The following is a 21,082-nucleotide window of genomic DNA, read 5'->3' as shown; positions in this document are numbered from 1 at the left end:
ATCATAAATTTTGTCGTGATAAAGGAAAACATTTACTTTGATTTTCAGCTGGTTTTGTCCCGATGACCGTGAATATTTAATAAAGTCTAAGGTTTTTTTAAATCTAAATTTGATTTCCTAGTTTGCTTTAAATTGAAGAAAGAATCTAATAATGTAGCACATGTTAATCGTTGGAATACATTTATAGATTTACAAATTAATATTTTAATATTGTAGTATCATTAGTTATGATTCTAAGGTTGTTGGTATTGACGATTTTGTTAATAATTGAATGAAATGTATTGATTATATTTATAAGAAGTAATATATTATGTGATATCATATGGGTGTACCGACAAAATTTAATCACATGATTGTAAGTCTATATTTTTGGAAGATTTTTTGTGACATCTCAATAAAATGTACTGAATAGATTTAAAATGCAATAGATTATCTATATTATATGGGTGTACCGACAAAATTTGATTTGATCATATGATTGTAAGTCTAAAATCTTCGGAAGATATTTTGTGACATCTCAATAAAATGTATTGATTAGATTTAAAAAGTAATAGATTATGTGATATTATATGCGTGTTAGTGACTAAATCTAACCACATGATTGTAAGTCTAAATTTTTTGGAAGACTTTTTTTGTGACATCTCAATAAAAGCATATCATTATATATGATGATGTGGACATGGAACTTCATGGAAAATTATCAAATAAAGTGCTATAGAAATTTAAGTGTCCTTCTAAATCATTACATATTTTGAGGTAAGGAAAGTAAGGTGCAAACTATTGAGCCTTCTTTTTGATGAAGTAATGCCATTATATATTATGATTTGGACATGGAACTTTAATTGAAGAGGGAAATCATCAAATAAAGTGCTATAGAAATTTAAAAGTCATTTCAAATCTTTACATATGATTTTGAGGGTACGAAAAATAAGATGCAAACTATTGAGTTCTCTTTTTGATGAAGTAAAGTGATATAATATAATGTAAATATAAGAATAAGACTTTTATTTTAAATATCAAATTTTCAAAAATAATTTTGATATTTTTTATCACTTTGTTGAACAAAATAAATTGTTTATCACTTTTATATATGTATAATATAATAAAGAATTAATAAACTATTCTTAAAAAGTAAAATTTAAACAAAATTCTCATTATTTTTTCTCATGAAAAATCTAGCCAAATCTTTTTAATTATGAATGTTTCTTATCATCTTTCTTTATTCTTAAATTCCTTTGGTTTGTTTGAGAGTTTTAATCCACATTACTTATAGTGGAGGGTGCATTAAACAATATAGTATCACAACAAATAATCAAATTGGTTTTGTCCAATGGCATATCCAAAGAATTCATTCAAAGTTGACTCACCTATAAAATTAGATTCACTTACATAAAAAATATCAACAACCATTGATCAATTATAGTGACATTTATTATTATCTTCACATCATCGTACATTTTCACCTCTTATATATATTTTTTACTTTTATAATTGAATGATAAGGCTTGACTAAGATAGAAGGAAGTTCAATTTTTCAATACATGTATTAAAAAAATCATAATGTTCTTTAGCACCATCCTTATTAGTTCCTCTAAGGCACGAATACTAAAGCATTCAATTTTTTTTTAACAATTTAACTAATTATTGCATAGAATAATTTGTTTTTATAGTTATATGAAATTCTCTACTCTAAATGATTGTAAAAATGTCATTTATTTGTCTTTTTATTAGTCTATATTACAAACACTAAAAATAAAAGTCAAAATTTTCTCTTTTTAAAAAAAGATGTGTCTCGAGGCATTTATCTCCAACTATCTTTGGCAGTTTTCTCTACTGTATTAATTATTTGCTTTATTTAATATAAAAAATATATTTAATTCATCCAATCAAATGTCAATTGTATTGATGGTTTGAATGACATGATCACTATTGTATATGTCATATCTTGACTTTATTGTGTATTTTTACTTGTTGATTTTGGTTGCAAAATTAATTTGTCATTCAATTTATTTTTTAAAGTTGTAATGCTTTAAATTTTGTGGTTAAATTGTTGACCCTATTAATTTTTTAAATGGTGTTATCGATATGACATGGTGGCAAAATAATTTAATTTTGGAAGTTATTTCACCTATAATTTAACAATTTGCACTTATTTTGTTGATTTCAAGTCATCCACACACATGAATTTTTCCATTAGATCTTTTAATATATTAAATTATTTTGGTTACATTTGTACTCTTTTTTTTTTCCATATTTGTGTACTTTTGTTGATGTATCATCTTTTGGGATTTTGATCCTCAAAATTTAAATAATTAAAAAAAAATACTAAGGCTTTGAAAAAAGTAGTGATTTAAATAACAAATTAGTAAGCATATATTTCTTTGCCGTCTTATCCCAATTCTTTTTAAAATTTATTTATAAGTACTTGAGTCTTTGATATCTTTGGTCCAATTCGCAAAATAATATAAATTAGCTTTGTTCTTTAGCAACACTAATTTAATCTTAAAACTAACACAAGCAATCACACTATTGGCAGGAACTTGACACAATGTGTCTCTTGTTTTTCTTGCATTAGATAACACTAGATGACCATTATTTTTAGATACTAAAGATCATATTTTTCTTTAGACATAATTGTAAATTTGGACATAATCATGCATTTTAGAAGGTAGGATTGTAAAGTTGATTTTGTTGTAAACACTCAACTACTTAGGATTCAAGCATCTCAACTAAACTAAATTCACAATTGAATGCAAGATCTTAAATATCAATCATCTATTGCATCATCTTAATAGTTAAATATCATTTCAAGGTAGACAATATCTAATTGAATTTCTAGTTTAGTTCAATTAAACACATAATTATTTACATTCATTATTAACTTACACTAGTCACATCATTGGTCCATTATTTTCACTCCTCTTAAATGTCTAAAATCATACTTTAATATATTTCCACCATTGAGATATCTATGTAAAGTAGGTGTTATTTCCTCTAAAATACATTTTTAATGAGATATTGGAAAAATATATTTTTCATACATTTTAGTTGGGGAAATCTATAAGGCACTTGGTAAAAAATTAAAACAATAAATAATACAATATAACTAAAACAACCTTAACAGTCACAAGTGAAAGTATATAAAGAGTTGATAATTACTAAAAAATTGCATAGATTATGATGCTAAATAAAATGTCTCAAAGGGGGCTATCTTGCCATGATGAACTAGCACCTACTAATCCAACATTGAAACCACAATATAACCATGAATGATGATGACAAGGAAAACAACGGTACAAGTCATTCTATATAAAAATGTAAAAAATTTATAGCCTTTAGACACAATCACTCCAAATTCTAACATTAGACTACTTTTCCCTAACCAATCCTCAACAACATTTGGAAGAGGCACAAACCCAAACATATTTGGGTCTAAGGAAGGGAAAAACACTTGTAGCATTGATCTACTCTTCTTTTAGATCTATAACTTATTCAACACATAAAAAGGAAAAATATGGTTGTTTGTGACTTTAGGTGACCCTTATTGTGGTTCAACCTGAGGCTAAGTAACACTTTGCTTATGTTGGAATAAAAAATGCATGAGATATAAATATTTTCATCATGGAAGGATTTTAGAAGAGGCGTCTCAACCTTGCATCATATATAAGAACACAAAAATATATAAATTTCAAGCTATATAACATAAAAATATAACTTTTAGGTTTTAGAGGTTAATTTTGTCCCTAAAATTATCAAAACAAGTAATAGTCATGCGATAATATCTCTCCTAAGGGATACCTCAGGCCTTAGCACCCTCATAAATCCCATCCAATTATCACCAAGCACAACTTTTGTGAACCATACAATAGTTGGATAGGTGTAGTTAAAAATCATAGAAAGTTGATTATTTCACACTAATCCTCTTTTAAAAGTGTCAAGGATCTATCAACATCCAATTTTTATGCCACAATACACATGTCCCTTTGGTATGTACCTACAAGAACCCCTAATATAAATATCATACCTCCAACCAAACACTAGCCACCTCCAATTTTTAATAATTAGAAAGAACCAATGCCACCTTCTATAGATAAACCCACCCTCTACATTAAATGACATTTGTTTTTTGCATCTTACACTCTAGCTAAAAAAATTCATAGAATAATTATAAAAAAATTGAGTTAAATTATTTGAATTAATGTTATCAACTCAAAGGGGTTCATTGACATTTAAAAAGCTAATGGCTTTTTTTGTCATGGTAGAGAATATATGAAAATGAGCCAGCCAAGAAAATGATAAGGGAATATAATTGGAATCAGATTTAATGTCATTCAACAAGGCTTCATCTACATCTAGTGATTTAACCTCCAATTTGGGATAGAGCCATTTCAAAGCATATTCATCACTAAAAAAGAGTACCCTTTGCAAATAAGTTTGATGATACTTTGGCAAGTTGTTATAGTTGTAATTGATCAAGACCTTTCTATATTTCTTCATTACTTTTCTAACATGCAAGAAGTGATACTCACCATATACAAAGTCACATTTTCATATCTAAACATAAAGCCTATTCTAATGTTTCTTGGGTTATGCTTAGAAGCCCCATCAAAGAACTTGATTTCATAAAATTCTCTAAAGAGGGTTCTCATACCTTTGTTTCCCTGATTTCATTTTGCCTAGTTTATTAGGGGGGAGAAAAATTTAGATGTTAACAAAATATTAGACTTTTACTTTAAAACAATCATTTAAATGAATCAATTTTAACAAACTATAAATAATATAAAATTTTATTCATAATAAATGAAGCGAAAAAATAAATATATAATAAATAAATTTTTGGTTCCAATATGCTTAAGTTCATGACATTTTGTGAATCTTGATCAAGGTTGGATTACAAAATTGATTTTGGTATAGAAACTCCACTTCTTTGGATTCAAGCACCTTAACCTTTAGATTGATAATTAAATATCGTCTTTCAATTCTCAATATGGAAATCTAATTTTAAGGTACACAAAACCTTAGTTCCGCCTAGTTTTATTCAACATGATAATTTAATTTCATTATTGACTTACATTAGTCACATCATTACTCATCCTCTTAAATATCTAAAATATTTAAATTATCCTTTAATTTATTTCCCACCTCTAGATATTTTGGTACAAGGTGTGGTATTTTCATGTACAAAAATATTAATGACCTTCTATTGTAATAAAATAATTATTTTTATAAAATATGTATTGACACTTAATATTAGGTATGTTATAAAACTCTTCAATAATTTTACACTATCACATTCTTAATGGGATGATGAAAAGAATACATTTTTACATAATTTAGTTGAGAAAATATGTAGAGATCTTGCCCAATATCTGAGAACATGAATAATACAATATAACTAAAATAACCCTAATAGTCATTAGTGATTGAGTTCAAAGAGTTGATAATTACAAAGGAGATCTATAAAATACTAAAAGCATTTTAGAGACCAAAATGCCAAATAAAAGGTCTCAAAGGGGGGCTACAATAAACATCCAACAAAATAAAATAACACCTACTAATCCATCACTTAAAAACCATTAACCAAGAACATTGATGGCAAGGAAAACAAACAAGTCATTCTATGTAAAATGGTGAAAAAGTCACATCCTATATGTACACAAACATTTCGATTTCTAACACTATACTAATTTGCATCACCCTATCCTCCACAACATTTAGAAGAGGTGCAAACCTAGCTATATTTGTCTCTAGGGGAAATATACTCCTCAAAGTATTGAACTACTCTCATTTTATAAATAAAACTAATTTTTCTTATAAAGAAGGAATAATATGGTTGTTTGTGACCTCAAGGTGACCCTTATTATGGCTCACCTCCAAGCTAACTATCACTTTGATTATATTTGTATAGAATATGGATGTAGGAAAAAAAAATAATCATAGGACTTTGTTAGAAAAGGTGTCTCGACTTTGCATCCTATTGTCAGGGACACAAAAAATGCAATTTTAAAGCTATATAGCACAAAAAGTAATTTTTGGGTTGTAGAGATCAATTTCAGCCCTAACAATGTCAAAAGAAGCCTTCACTATATAAATCTAGTTATGGTGACATGGATCACTTTAAGATCGTAGATAATGAAAAGCATTAATCAACCTCCCAAATTAAAATTTCAGGTTCAAGTTGTCAATGATGTCAAACTTATTGGTCTAAAAGAGATACTTAGTTGTTCTCTAGGTTCGAACATGGTTCTAAAATGAGCAATTAATGTAAGTTGGTGCAAAAGATATGCGGTTGTATGGATTTGTGTGGCAACATATTATGGTGTGTTATGGTATTTCCAAAGCTCTATTGGTGTTTTGTGTATAGAGCGGTATTTGTGGATGTACATTCTCATTATATCTCAGTTTTTAGAAGGACGAGTGATCTCCACTTATAGCTAATTAAGTGTGAGTTTCAATAGATAGAGTTGGAGTGCAATGATGTCAAGGAATGCATTGCATTACCCAACTTACAGTTGGTGAAGTGTTGTGGATGGTTGATTCAGGTTCCTTGGTCCATTTTATATTACTTCTTTGGTTGTGCGCAAGTTTTGTTGTTGGTCCAGATTGAAGTTTGAGTTTTTTGTATTGGCACGAATTAATTGTTTCATATTTTGAGGCTAAGTTATGTGTTTTTGGTCAGTGTGGTAGTGTGCAAGTGTATGAAAGCTATATTGGGAGTATCTGCAAGGTGTCTTAACATGGTGTGACCCTTCACATGTTTCATTTGCCTTCCACATTTTCATTGGAGAGTTATTTGGGGTCGATGATTATGTATGAACATGTTACATCTTATTAGACCGACCTAATGGATGTTATTAAGGTTGCAGATAATATATATAAAGGTCAGATTCATTGTGTGGATGTAAGAATAAGTAGAGCATGGTGTGCAAATTCATTGTGAAATGGTGAAAAGGTTCAGATGTACAACAAAGTAGTGAAGAAATTAGTTTTTGATGCATACTAAATTGTGAATTGTTACCAAAATTTTGATAGATGATTTTCTACACTTCAATCTTGTTAATATCATTGTATTAGAAGAATTGTATCTTGCCCTGAAGAAGTGATCTTAAATGTGTGTAAATAATTACTATATCTTGCCCTAAGGTTGTGTGCCTTAGCTTGCAAGTCATCTTCTAGAGCAGTGAGCTCCTTGGACTTTGGCCTAAACTTTGTAATAAGTTTTATATATATTATGAGTTTGATTCTCACTGTGATTTTTCTCAGTTCAGGTTTTCCACATAAAAATCTTGGTGTATATGTGTGTTTGGTTTAGTGGTTTCAATTATTTACTTTCATGCATATAGTTGATGAAATGAATGATAAAGTAAGAAGTTAAATCTAATCAAGTTCTTAGTATATGTTGATTCACCCCCCCCCCCCCTTAGCACTCGATAGTGCTCAAAAATTGGTATCAGAGCTTGGTTCCTAAAGAAGCAGTTTAACCACTGAGGTAGATTCAAGATTTGAATACTATGTTTGAAGAAACGAATATGGATCTGAATGAGTGGGATTCTAAAGTTATTATTGACGTGGAAGGAGAACCGAGATATACTTTGGTAGATCGAGATGAAAGGAGAAAGGCATGCAAGAAAGTAGAAGAAAAGATTTCCTATTTGAGAAAGCTACTTGATGAAGGAAGGAAGATTATAGATGATCTAGAAACAAAGTTGAATGACAAAACTTGAGAATGTATTAGACTTGGAAAGGAAGTGACTATGTTGAAGAAGGATTTGAGGGATGCAAATGAGAATTTTGACAAGGGATTTAAGCTTAAAGGTTGTAGTAAAGTACTTGATGTGATGTTGAGTGCTCAGAAATAGAACAAAAAAAGGCAAACTTGGTTTTGATGAAGGTGAAAGTTCTAAAGTTGTAAGAAAAGAAGATAAAGGAAAGGAAAAGATTAAGGATGAATTGATGAACAATAATGATTATCAACAAGGTTTCAATTAGGTTTAGAACGAGAAGAATTTTAGAAAGAGTCCTCTTGCACAAACTAGGTACTCATTATCTTTCAATGGTAACTATTTTTCATGCAATAAGTTTGGACATAGAGCTAGCAAATGTAGAAGTTGGATTAGATCTCAGTCGTTTAATGGTCAATGTTACAATTGTAATAAGTTTGGACATAAGAAAAATGAATGTAGAAGTAGGATAAATTGGAATGGATATGGAAATACCACTTATGGTAGAAATGCTTAAACTTTCAATAGATATTGTTATTCTTGCAACATGTATGGGCACAAGGCTATTGAGTGCAGGTCTAATTTTAGAAGGAATAGAAATATAAATGGAAATAGTTTGCAACAAGGTTTAGAATGCTACAAATGTAATAAATTTGGACACATTGCCAAATTCTATAGAGGAAGAAATGGGAAGAATGGTCTAGAAAAGAAGATTGATGTTAATGTGGAAAATAAGAAAATGCGAAAGATATGGGTAAATAAATATTGATTAAAATATGGAGGAAAAGACTAAGGATGGGTCCACACCTACTATTAATGTCAATTCCTCTTCTAAAAACTAAGCATATATGCTTTGTTTGAGGGGGAGAACTAAATGCAAATCATGTGTGCCGCCTTGCGGTTTAGATGTTGAGTTGTTCTCAGCATGACAAAGGTTAGGAGTATATTTCCAGAGTTTACCAAATGGTTTCTTTGGTTTGGAGAATTGTATGTTAATAGGGGCAAAACATAGTATCAACTTTTGAGCTGTTACAGTAAAGTGCATTCATGGTACTGTGACCCTAGTTGGTGGATATAGTGTATAAAATGGGATGTTGAGTTCATTTTGATCACTTTTGAACTTGTTATTTTGTGTTCTCTTACTTGTAAAGACTTTTCTTGTGCGATTAGTGTGATTGAAGTGCGTGTGTGTGAACCCTAGTTTATTGTAGTCTGAGAAGTAAAGTAATATGGCTACTTTGATCATTGTCAACCTTGAGCCAATGCCACTACTGATTTTTAAGACCTATCCATATGTGGAAATGGTAAGAGATAAGGACTCAAATACATTCTCATGGGTGTAAATTGACTATGTTTACATCAAATATGTAAGGTAATACAATCATGTCAACATGGAAGAGGTGAGCCATTCTAAGTTCTGTGAAATTTGGGACAAGCAATTGAGAGTGATTTGGTGAATTTGAAATATGACTAAAAGAACATTCTGGCATTAGGGTTAAATATTTAGAAAGATATCCCTGTTTTCACCTATGAGATAGGGTGGGTAAGAATAATTTTAAGCCGAATTCATGGAGATGTCATGTATTTGGATAAAACCCACAAGATTACAAAAGAGATCATTAGGGCATTAACCAGTTTGTGCATGAATGGGATGGTTTTGGTTAAGAAGTTGGTAAAGGATGACATTGTCATTTCCCTAACTAGGTTGATTTTAGATGGAAGAGCAATGATTGTCGATGGTATAAAAGATATGAGAGTCAAATATGTGACTAAGTGTTTAGCCTACAAAGTTTTTTTTCAAAATCGAGAGTGTTTAGCCTACAAAGTTTTTTTTCAAAATCGAGAGTGTTTAGCCATTGTAACAATAATTTATACAACACATTAGATGGTGGTTGTTGGTAAAAGATTTGACATCTATGAGCTTCTAAGACAACAACTAATGGAGAACTTGGAGAAAACAAAGAAAGGTAAGAATGCATTCAAATATGGGTCCTTGATCATCTATCTAGAATTTATGTTTTTGAATGAAATTTTCTGAAGGGATAATCATAATTAGGACAAGCCTTCCCCTATTGCAGTACAAATAAAATAATACATTAGAAGCTTTGGAATGGATAACAAAGCATTAAATATTGCATTCTCTGGATGGTTCAAGAACTTTCAAGACACTATGTAGGAAAGAGAGATATTTCCTCTTAATGTGGTCTGAAAGTACAAAGACACTTTAATATTCTTGGTTACCAGAGATCATTGTTATATGGAGGCAATTGAACCCAGAACAATATGGATTCTGGAGTTTCCTTATAAGGTAAAAACAAAAGAAGAGGAAGAAAAAATTTCTACTATCATTCAATTGTCGGATGATTCAAATGAGCCCTAGTTTGGTATAGTGGAGAAGATTCAAGCAAAATTGAGAAAATAAAAGATTGATAAGGAACATGAAAAGAGGATAGAAAAGTTATACAAGGAAATTGGTATAATGATAGTATTAGAGACCTTTGGTATGGCTCCTCTTGAGGGCTCATCAAGATAGGGACAAGGAAGGACAAGGTCTATGTCCGCCTCTCCTTCAGTGAAGTTGGGTTCCTTAAGAACCCCTACTCGATCTAAGACAAGTGTAATGAAGGAAATAATGAAGAAACAAAAGGCTACAAGGAAAGTAGATGATTCAGAGCCAAAAGTAGAAGTTGAGAGAAATCGGTCTGATGAAGATGTCTAGAAAGAGCAATTCTATGTCTAGATTAGGTCTAAAAGCAGTAAGGTGAAGGAAATAGAAGAAGAAGAGGAAGAATAGCAAAAAAGAAGAAGAATTTGATATCTTTAATAGAGACCCCTGGAGTGAAGAAGAAGGAAAAAAATCCTAAGATACAAAAGAAGAAGAACAAAACTAAAGATGATCCAAATTATGAGCCTTTGGAGATGAGAAATTTAGTAAATGTTATGTGTGAGCATAGTTGTTTGGAGTATACAACAAGTTTGTATAAGGATGCTGATAGTTCTGATACTTAATATAAGTACAGATCCAATAGCCAACAAGATGAGAGGGGGGGGTGAATCATACAAACTTAATCATCCATAAAAACATCAGATTCAACCTCGGTAACATATATATCAGTCATATAACCAAAAACTGTCAAACATGCAAACTCAAAAGCATATGAACAATATAAACCCCATAACACCAGATTTAACGTGGAAACCCAAATAGGGAAAAACCACTATGGGATTTAGAACCCACTAAGAAATATACTCTTCTAGAGTATGCTCGGTTAAAAGCAAATCCTGTTAAAGATTACAAACACATTGCTAGATGTGACCCGGTTAAGGGATTTCCCTCAGATCTGTTAGGATCTTCACTTTGTTAGAAGTGACCTTGTCAAAGGATTTCAAACACTTAATCAGAATGTCACCTTGTTAGAGGATTTACATATAAGACTGTTAAGTCCACTTGGTTAAGAGATTTCCTGTCATTTTCACAAAATAACAGTAATACAATCTGTCTGCAACTTCAAATCTAAAATGCTAAAGCATATTCCTATTTGTTCAATACAATCTAGACATAGAACTAATCTTGTCTATCTGTTGGGCATCAATACTCTATTATTCTAACAGGTCTTCAAGCTTCTGTGCTCGGTTATCACTATGTAGCATCCTTGTGCATACACTTGCCCGCATACATTGTTTATCAACAGTTTCCTATTTATAAACAATCTTCTAACCGCTTAATCTCCTTGATCACATTTCCCATGATCAATCATAGCCATCAAATCTTTTAATCTTGTTCAAGTTCATTGTATCTTTCGATCTGAAAATGTTTTACCCTGCCTTGGAACTTGCACATTCACCTTGGAACTTGTGTTAGGGTAATGCGGTTCAATCTGAGCTATAGTTCTTCTTGCCCACTTTCCATTGCCTTAGATTCGCCTAACAAACTTCTTCCATGGCTTGCCAATCATTGATCCACTCCAGCTCATCAACTTCTTTCATTAAATATTACATGCAAACATTTAATGCATTCTGTTATAGCTTGGTTACAACTCGGTGAATACTAAACTTCACTCGATAGACATTCTGTCTTCATTAACCGACTGCGATAACCTTACTGTTTATCGACTAGGTTCCTTAGGGTTTACCGACTAGGTTCTTTGCTTGATAACATAGTATAGTATTAACCTTTACATTTTACAACATATGTATGATGTTAAAACAATCTAAAACATCAAGATCTCATCATTGTCTAACTCGGTAGTAGTTGCCCATTGAATATCTTATCCCTTATTCATCATATTATTTCCTGTGTCTTTACTGACTTCTTTATAATCTTCATATCATACTTCTCAAGATATGGCAACATCATACTAAATTAGAAAATCAATTTCTTGACATCAATGACAAAATAATAATATCAAGATAGTAAAACATCTTTAATCAGTTATGTCCATAATCATCAACAACCTTCTCAATATCCTTATTGAAATGTTAATAATCTCTCATTGTCTATAATAATGTAATATTGCCAACAATCTCCCCCTTTGGCATTGATGGAAAAACCAATTGATTTGACCTTTAAAAGATTCAGATTGCTGTGATTCTGAAATGCTTGAAATGCTCTCCCCCATTCATTAGACTTCTCTTCTGTTTCAGTCTTTATTTCAATCTGTATTCTTCTCTCAATCTTCCCCCATATATTCTCAGTCTTCTCCCCCTTAGGTCTTCTCTCCCTTAGGTAGGTCTTCTCCCCCTTTGACAACAATGCCAAAAAAAAGAAAAAAGAACTAAAACATAATTTCTTTCTGTAAGAAGTTATTGCCTGTTGTTGTGTATCAACTGAGTCTCGGTCAGAGCTTTTGTCTTCAATTCCTGTTCCCTGTATCATTCTCTGTATTATTCTAGTATTAATTCCAGTACACTTTCAGAAAAACATTCTAAAGTGTATCACTCCAGCATCAACTCCCCAAAAGATATTCAATAGAGTCATTGAAGTGATGCTTTCATCGAACTCGATCAGTGAGTAAAAGATAGGGGTAGGACCCCTAACTTACTTCTGAGATATTCAAAAGTGTCCTTTGGTAGTGCCTTGGTGAAGATATGAGCTATTTGCTCCTTTGTGTTAACATATTCCAACACCACTTTCTTCTCTTGAGCTTCTTCTCTAAGATAATGATATTTGATAGATATGTGCTTTGTCTTAGAGTGCATAATAGGGTTCTTTGAAATATTAATGGCACTAGTATTGTCACAGAATATAGTTACTGGCTTGGTAACTTTCTCATTTATACCTTCCAACAGTTGTTTGATCCATGCAATGTTGGTACAATTCAGTGCTGCTGCAACATATTCAGCTTCGGCTGTTGATTGAGAAACACATCCTTGTTTCTTGCTAAGCCAACTCACTAGTCTTTCTGCTAAGAAGAAAGCTCCTCCACTTGTGCTTTTTCTGTCATCAATGTTGCCTGCCTAATCAACATCAGTATAAACTTTTAAATCAAAATCATTTCCTTTCTGATATACTAAGCCATAATCTTTAGTGCCTTTTAAGTATTTGAAAATTCTTTTGATTGCTGTCATGTGGATTTCCTTAGGATCTGCAGAGAATCTTGCAACAATACCTACTGCATGTGCTATATCTGGCCTGCTATGAGCAACATATTGTAGTTTTCCAATCATAGATCGTTAGAGTGTCTCATCAATAGATGCAGATTCATCATTCTTTGATAGTTTACAGTTGGTAGTCATAGGAGTACTTACTAGTTTTGAATCCTCCATTCCAAATTTCTTCAAGATTTCCTTTATGTACTTGGATTAAGTAATGAAAATCTCATTTTTCATTTGCAGTATCTGTAAGCCTATAAAATACTTTATGTCACCGATTAATGACATCTCAAATTCTTTGCTCATTTCATTTCCAAAGTTCTTGCATAAAGAGTCATTTCCACAAAATATAATATCATCAACAAATATGGCTGAGATTAGTATTCCATTTTCATCATTCTTCATGTACATGTTGTTGTTCTCACTTGTCCTTATAAAACCAATCTTAATCAAATAAGAGTGCAATCTCTCATACCATGCTCTAGGTGCTTGTTTCAGACCATATAAAGCTTTGTTCAATTTACATACCTGATCTTTATTATTGTCTTCAACAAATCCTTTAGGTTGTTCAATGAAAACTTCTTCTTCTAATATTCCATTCAGAAATGCAAATTTGACATCCATTTGATATACCTTCAAGTTCTTGAAAGCAGCATATGCCAACAATGTTCTTACTCCTTCAAGTCTAGCAACAGGTGCAAAAGTCTCACCACAATCAATTCCTTCTTCTTGGGCATAACCTTTGCAAACTAATCTTGCTTTGTTCCGAATGACCTCACCTTTTTCATTTAGCTTGTTTATGAAGATCCACTTTGTACTGATTACATTTTTGTCCTTCAGTCTTGGGACCAGTGTCCATGTGTCATTCTTCTTGATTTGATCAATCTCTTCTGTCATAGCATTTATCCAATCTTCACGGTTAAATGCCTCTTTCACTATTCTCGGTTCAAATTCAGATATCAAACATGTGTTCTGTCTCAGTTTGTTCCTTGTCATCACTGGATCATCCTTATCTCCTATAATCTAACTTGGTGCATGGTGCCTTCCGACATACTTGGCTAATACAGGCTCGGTAGGCTCTGTATGATCTTCTTCATCACTCGGTAACTGGATATTTTCTTCATTTTCTTCAACAGTTATCTCGGTAGGACTTCTCGGTTGCACATAGACAAATTCATCATAGTCTTCTGGTTCTTTGGAATTTCCTTCATCATTTCTTTCTGCAAATTCATCAATTTTCACATTTGCACTTTCTACTATTTTGTTAGATGATTTGATCAGACATTTAAATGCTTTGCTTCTAGAAGAATATCCTAGAAATGTTCCTTCTTCACTTTTCTGATCAAACTTTCCATTTCTATCATCTTTATGAACATAGCATTTACTTCCAAAGAACTTAAAATAACTTACATTAGGTTTCTTGCCATACCAGATTTCATAAGGTGTCTTCAAAGTACCTTTTTTCAATTGAACTCGGTTCAAGGTGTAAACAGTTGTGCTTATTGCTTCTCTCCAAAATGTTTTTGGAACCTTCTTCTCAATCATCAGTGTTCTAGCACAATCCACAATAGATCTGTTTCTTCTTTCAGCTATTCCATTCTGCTGTGGAGTTCTCGGTGCAGAGACTTGTCTTCTTATACCATGATCATTGCAAAATAGGTTGAACTCATTAGATGTAAACTCTCCTCCTCTATCTGATCTAAGACATTTCAATTGTCTTCCTATTTCATTTTCAACTCTTGCCTTGTACCATTTAAACATTTGAAAAGCTTCTGATTTTTCTTTTAAGAACATTACTGACATCATCCTTGAATAATCATCCACAAATAATATGAAATACTTATCACCATAATAACTTTGAACTTTCATAGGACCACAAAGATCAGTGTGCACAAGATCTAAAATTTCCTTAGAAGTGTAGGACTTGCTTGTAAAGATAGATCTTGTCATCTTACCCATCTGGCATCCTCGACAGATAGCATTCTTAGGTTTTTCAAGACTCGATAGACCTCTTACTAGGTGCTTCTTACTTATTTTGATCAGATTATCAAAATTAACATGACAAAACCTTTTATGCCATAACCAGGTATTATCAATATTTGCATGCAAACACTTATTGTGAGTTGAGTCAAGGTGAAATGTATTACCTTTTGTTTGTGTCCCGGTAGCAACTAACTTTCCATTCTTGTCATGAACTTTGACAATTCCTTTCTGAAATTCTATTCAATAACCTGTGTTGTTTAGCTGTGCTACACTCAACAAATTATATTTCAAACCTTCAACCCAATAAACATCATTGCATCTTGCATTATCAAGAAGTGTTATGGATCCTTTACCTCTTATCGGGCATGGTACATCATTACCAAATCTAACATAGCCTCCATCATAATCTTCTAACATAACAAACTTGTATTTATCTCCTATCATATGATTTGAGCATCCACTATCTATAATCCAAGAATCATTAGTGTTTATGTGAGATATTGGGCTTTTTCTTCATACCTTTCTTCATCTGATCCATCCTTGATAGCCACATAAACAAATTCCTCTGTATCAGTCTCATCTGATTTATCATCGTCAGATTCCTCATCAGCAATTAAGCATGTCTTTCTATCTCTTCTTCTGAAGTCTCGGTGTCCTCTGTAATAATTATCTTTTTGTCTGTCATCTCAGTTATCTCTCTTTTCAGTGAAATCTTTGTTAGGATAGTTAGAAGCCATATGTCCAATCTTATCACAATTGAAACATTTCAAAGGTAGTTTTCCTTTATACTTACCTTTGCCTCTCAGTAACCTTTTGGCCAATAGTGCTTCAAACTCTTCGTGCTTTCTGATTTCTTCATACAGTTTGTGTACCTCCTCCATGTTCTTCCGAAATCTTTCACTTGCTCCAGTGTGATCTCCTTCAGAGTACTTATACTTTCTTTCATTGTAATCATTAGATTCATTCAGATGAAAAGAACTAAATGCAGATTCAACTTTATTTACCAATGACCCACTGTTATCAAAATTACTTAACTCAAAAGCATGTAGCTTACAAATAGTAGCATCCAAGGAAATTGGCATATTAGGTACAGACCTCAATTCATTGATTGCAGGGACTCGGATTGCATAGGCAGGTAGAAGGGTTCTTAACAACTTACTTGTCACATCCTTTTCTTCAATAGTTCCTCCTACTCCTTTGATTTGATTTACAATCTCCTTTAGTCTTGTACTGTACTGGGTTATGTTCTCACCTTCATTCATCCTCATAGATTCAATTTGTCCTCTTAAACTATCTACTTTTACTCTTTGAACATATTCATCTCCTCCATATACAGATATGAGCTTAGTCCACATTGCCTTTGCATCATTGCAGCCTTCTAGATCATTAAACTCAGAATTGGTCAATGCAGATGTTATTTCAATCATTGCTTGAATATGTTCTTGCTTCACCTTTATTTCTTCCATAGTCAATGGATAGGTGCTTGGTGCAACAAAATCATTCTCCAGATAGTATATAGCATATTCTCCAACTCCTGATAGATGTAGCTTCATCCTTTTCTGCCATGTAGAGAAACTTGACTTATTCAGCTTAGGTGCATCCCTCTTATACATCTTTGGATCTTTAACTCAAGTGCCTTTAAACTTTTCTTTTGGAGTCCAAGCTCTGATACCAATTGATAGTTCTGATACTTAATATAAGTACAGATCCAATAGCCAACAAGATGAGAGGGGGGAGGGGTGAATCATACAAACTTAATCATCCATAAAAACATCAAATTCAACCTTGGTAACATATATATCAGTCATATAACCAAAAATTGTCAAACATGCAAACTCAAAAGCATATGAACAATATAAACCTCATAACACCAAATTTAACGTGGAAACCCAAATAGGGAAAAAACACTGTGGGATTTCGGACCCACTAAGAAATATACTCTTCTAGAGTATGCTCGGTTAAAAGAAAATCCTGTTAAAGATTACAAACACATTGCTAGATGTGACCCAGTTAAGGGATTTCCCTCAGATCTGTTAGGATCTTCTCTTTGTTAGAAGTGACCTTGTCAAAGGATTTCAAACACTCAATCAGAATGTCACCTTGTTAAAGGATTTACATATAAGACTGTTAAGTCCACTCGGTTAAGAGATTTCCTGTCACTTTCACAAAATAACAGTAATACAATATGTCTGCAACTTCACATCTAAAATGCTAAAGCAGATTCCTATTTGTTCAATACAATCTAGACATAGAACTAATCTTGTCTATCTACTGGGCATCAATACTCTGTTATTCTAACAGGTCTTCAAGATTCTATGCCTGGTTATCACTATGTAGCATCCCTATGCATACACTTGCCCGCATACATTGTTTATCAATAGTTTCCTATTTATAAACAATCTTCTAATCGCTTAATCTCCTTGATCACATTTCCCATGATTAATCATAGCCATCAGATCTTTTAATCTTGTTCAGGTTCATTGTATCTTTCGATCTGAAAATGTTTTACCCCACCTTGGAACTTGCACATTCACCTTGGAACTTGTGTTAGGGTAATGCGGTTCATTACGAGCTGTAGATCTTCTTGCCAACTTTCCATTGCCTTAGATTCGCTTAACACACTTCTTCCACGGCTTGCCAATCATTGATCTGCTCTAGCTCATTAGCTTTTTTCATTAAATATCACATGTAAACATTTAATGCATTCTATTATAGCTCGGTTACAACTTGGTGAATACTAAACTTCACTCGGTAGACATTCTGCCTTCATTAACCGACTGCGATAACCTTAGGGTTTACCGACTAGGTTCTTTGCTTGATAACATGGTATAGTATTAACCTTTACATTTTACAACATATGTATGATGTTAAAACATTCTAAAACATCAAGATCTCATCATTGTCTAACTCGGTAGTAGTTGCCCATTGAATATCTTATCCCTTATTCATCATATTATTTCCTGTGTCTTTACTGACTTCTTTATAATCTTCATATCATACTTCTCAAGATATGGCAACATCATACTAATTTAGAAAATCAATTTCTTGACATCAATGATAAAATAATAATATCAAGATAGTAAAACATCTTTAATCAGTTATGTCCATAATCATCAACAACCTTCTCAATATCCTTATTGAAATGTCAACAATCTCTCATTGTCTGTTATAATGTAATATTGCCAACAGATGCCCCTCTAGTGGATAGAGAGATAATAAAGAAAGCAATCATTGGGTATTTAATGACTTTTGATAACTCTGTCATATATAAGATAAGTTACCTAAGAAGCTTCTAGAAGTTTTGACTAAGAAAAGGAAGGAAACATTAGCAATAGAGAATAAAATGAGATCTAGAGAATTAGTTAAGTATGTAGCCTGTTATCTAAGGAGTCTAGGGCTAAGATTGTTGAGGAAATTAATACAAGATATAGAACTAAGGAAAGAGTAAATATAATTAGGGGTAATGATCTAGAAGACTACAAGAGGATGGTTAGACATATAGATGATATTTCTATCAAGATTGCAAAAGAGGTAGTGGAGACTTCGTCTTCTCCTTTGGACACGACAAACATAGGAACCTATAAAGGAGAGACAAGCAACAACATGATTATTCTGGATAAGGGGATTGAGTAGTAGAAGAGTGAAGGTGTTGAATACTACAAGAGGATGGTTAGACATACAAATGAGATGGTTGTTGAGATTGCAAAAGAGGTAGAGAAGATGTTGTCTTCTCCTCTAGAGAAGACAAACATAGGAACCTATACAGGAGAGACAAGCAACATCATGACTATTTTGGATAAGGAGATTTAGCAGTAGAAGAGTGAAGGTGCTAGTATAGAGACTAATCTAGATGAGAAGAATGAAGAGCAGAAAACTAAGAATGTTTTGAATGACATTAAGGAAGAACAAAGTGTGGGTCTGGAGACTATTACGGGTGATCAAGTTGATGATGGAGAATATAGATATTACAACAATGGAGATTTTAAATGACAAGGATAAGGAGATTATAGAGGAAAACAAGGATGAAGAGAAGACAGAGGAAAGAGTAGAATAAAAGGAGAAGATAGATCAGAAATAAGTGAGCCTAGAGAAGAAGTAGATGATAGAAAATGAGAAGATTGTCAAAAGGATATTAGTGGGAGAATCTTCTGGGGATTCTAGAATAGAACTTTTATAGCTTGAAATGAAGTTTGAATTGGTGGTGACATCAAAGATATTAGAAGTACCAGTTACTCAAGGAAGGTTGGATTTGGACAAACTAACAACCCTTCATATGCTAAATTTGGGTGATATTCTACATCATAGAGCTAGGAAGAAGTACATAGTACAAAGTTGAGTGCACTAAGATAATTGAAGAGACAGTGAAGTTTCTCCAAGAGAAACTTTTGGATGTAAAGTTAGATGAATCTTTGAGTGGTGAGAAGAAATTGTGGGCATTGTTAAGAGAATTGATGGGTTATGCTTCAAACCTAGAAGAAACAATTTTGGCAAATACTGAAAAGAATATTAAGGAGAATATATTTATGGATTTGGTGAATAAGTGTACAACTACACATTCTTGGTTACAAGATGGTGTATTAGCTTTTGAGAAAAGTGTAGATAGTGTAATTATTATCTATAAGTTTTCTCAACAATGTCCTAAATCTACCAAGCAGATATAGAGACAAATAGGAATGTTTGAAGAAAATATTTTAGAGATGATTGAGAATGTGAATCTAAAAGAAGATGAAGTTGGATAATGCAGAATGGAAATAGAGGAATACACAAAGTTGAATTGGCTAGTAAGTAGACATGAACCTCACTAGTATGGTCAAAATCCTAAAATACTCTTAGACATTATGTGAGTCAATAACAATTCTAGTCAACTATGAAGAGGCAGAAGATTTTATTTTGCAGATGGAAAGTCAACTAGACATTTTGATCTCTATGGGGGTTGATTGGCGTAATGCTTGGGCTTAGTTAAAAAAAAATCATAAGGAAATCGTATCCTCTACCTAGAAACATTCTTAGGTGGATTTTCATAGGGAAATTTCAACCATGTATATATGTAGTCTAGTTTTGGTTTTAGTTTTGAGGATATTCTATAGATAGGGGGAGCTATGTAGAATATTTAGTTTGTATTGTATAGGTACCCTTTGTACTTGATGTCAAAGGGGGAGAAGTTTTGGAGAGATAAGTGTTTGAATGAAGACAAGTTGTTAAATGGGTGGAAGTGTTTGTTGAACCCAAGGCATGACTCAGAGGGGGGGGGGGGGGTTAAATCAGTTCAAACAAACAATTAATGTAGCACATAAACAATTAATCAAAAAAATGCATTCAACGCATGAACACCAAGATTTATATGTGAAATCCCCAAATAGGGAAAAACCATAGTGATCACTTGCCCACAAAATATATCCACTATGTATATCAGATTATAAAGAAAAGAGCTCATTGCTCTAGATTTACACACCGAGGCTAACTGCTCATGGGGCAAGATACAAAAAGGACTTGTAAAACTTAAAGCTAACTGCACTTAGGGAAAGATACAAAAATGATATGAAAAGAGGGATCTCCTAATCATTAAGTTGTCCTTGAAGTCTGCATCAAGCAACCAACATCAAAACACACAACTCAAACCTTAATTACTAGCACACTGTCTCATATCTCTATTAGAGCCTTAGCACAACATGCATATCATTCAAACACAACTCTTCTTCTCTGCACTTTACTGAACTTCACTAATTATCCTCACACCATGCATGTACATTCATCATTTTTTCCTTCCTTGATATGTAAAACACAAT

The sequence above is a fragment of the Cryptomeria japonica genome, chromosome 5, assembly GCF_030272615.1.
Source record: "Cryptomeria japonica chromosome 5, Sugi_1.0, whole genome shotgun sequence".
NCBI classification, from domain to species: domain Eukaryota; kingdom Viridiplantae; phylum Streptophyta; class Pinopsida; order Cupressales; family Cupressaceae; genus Cryptomeria; species Cryptomeria japonica.
This window is presented reverse-complemented; position numbering follows the sequence as displayed.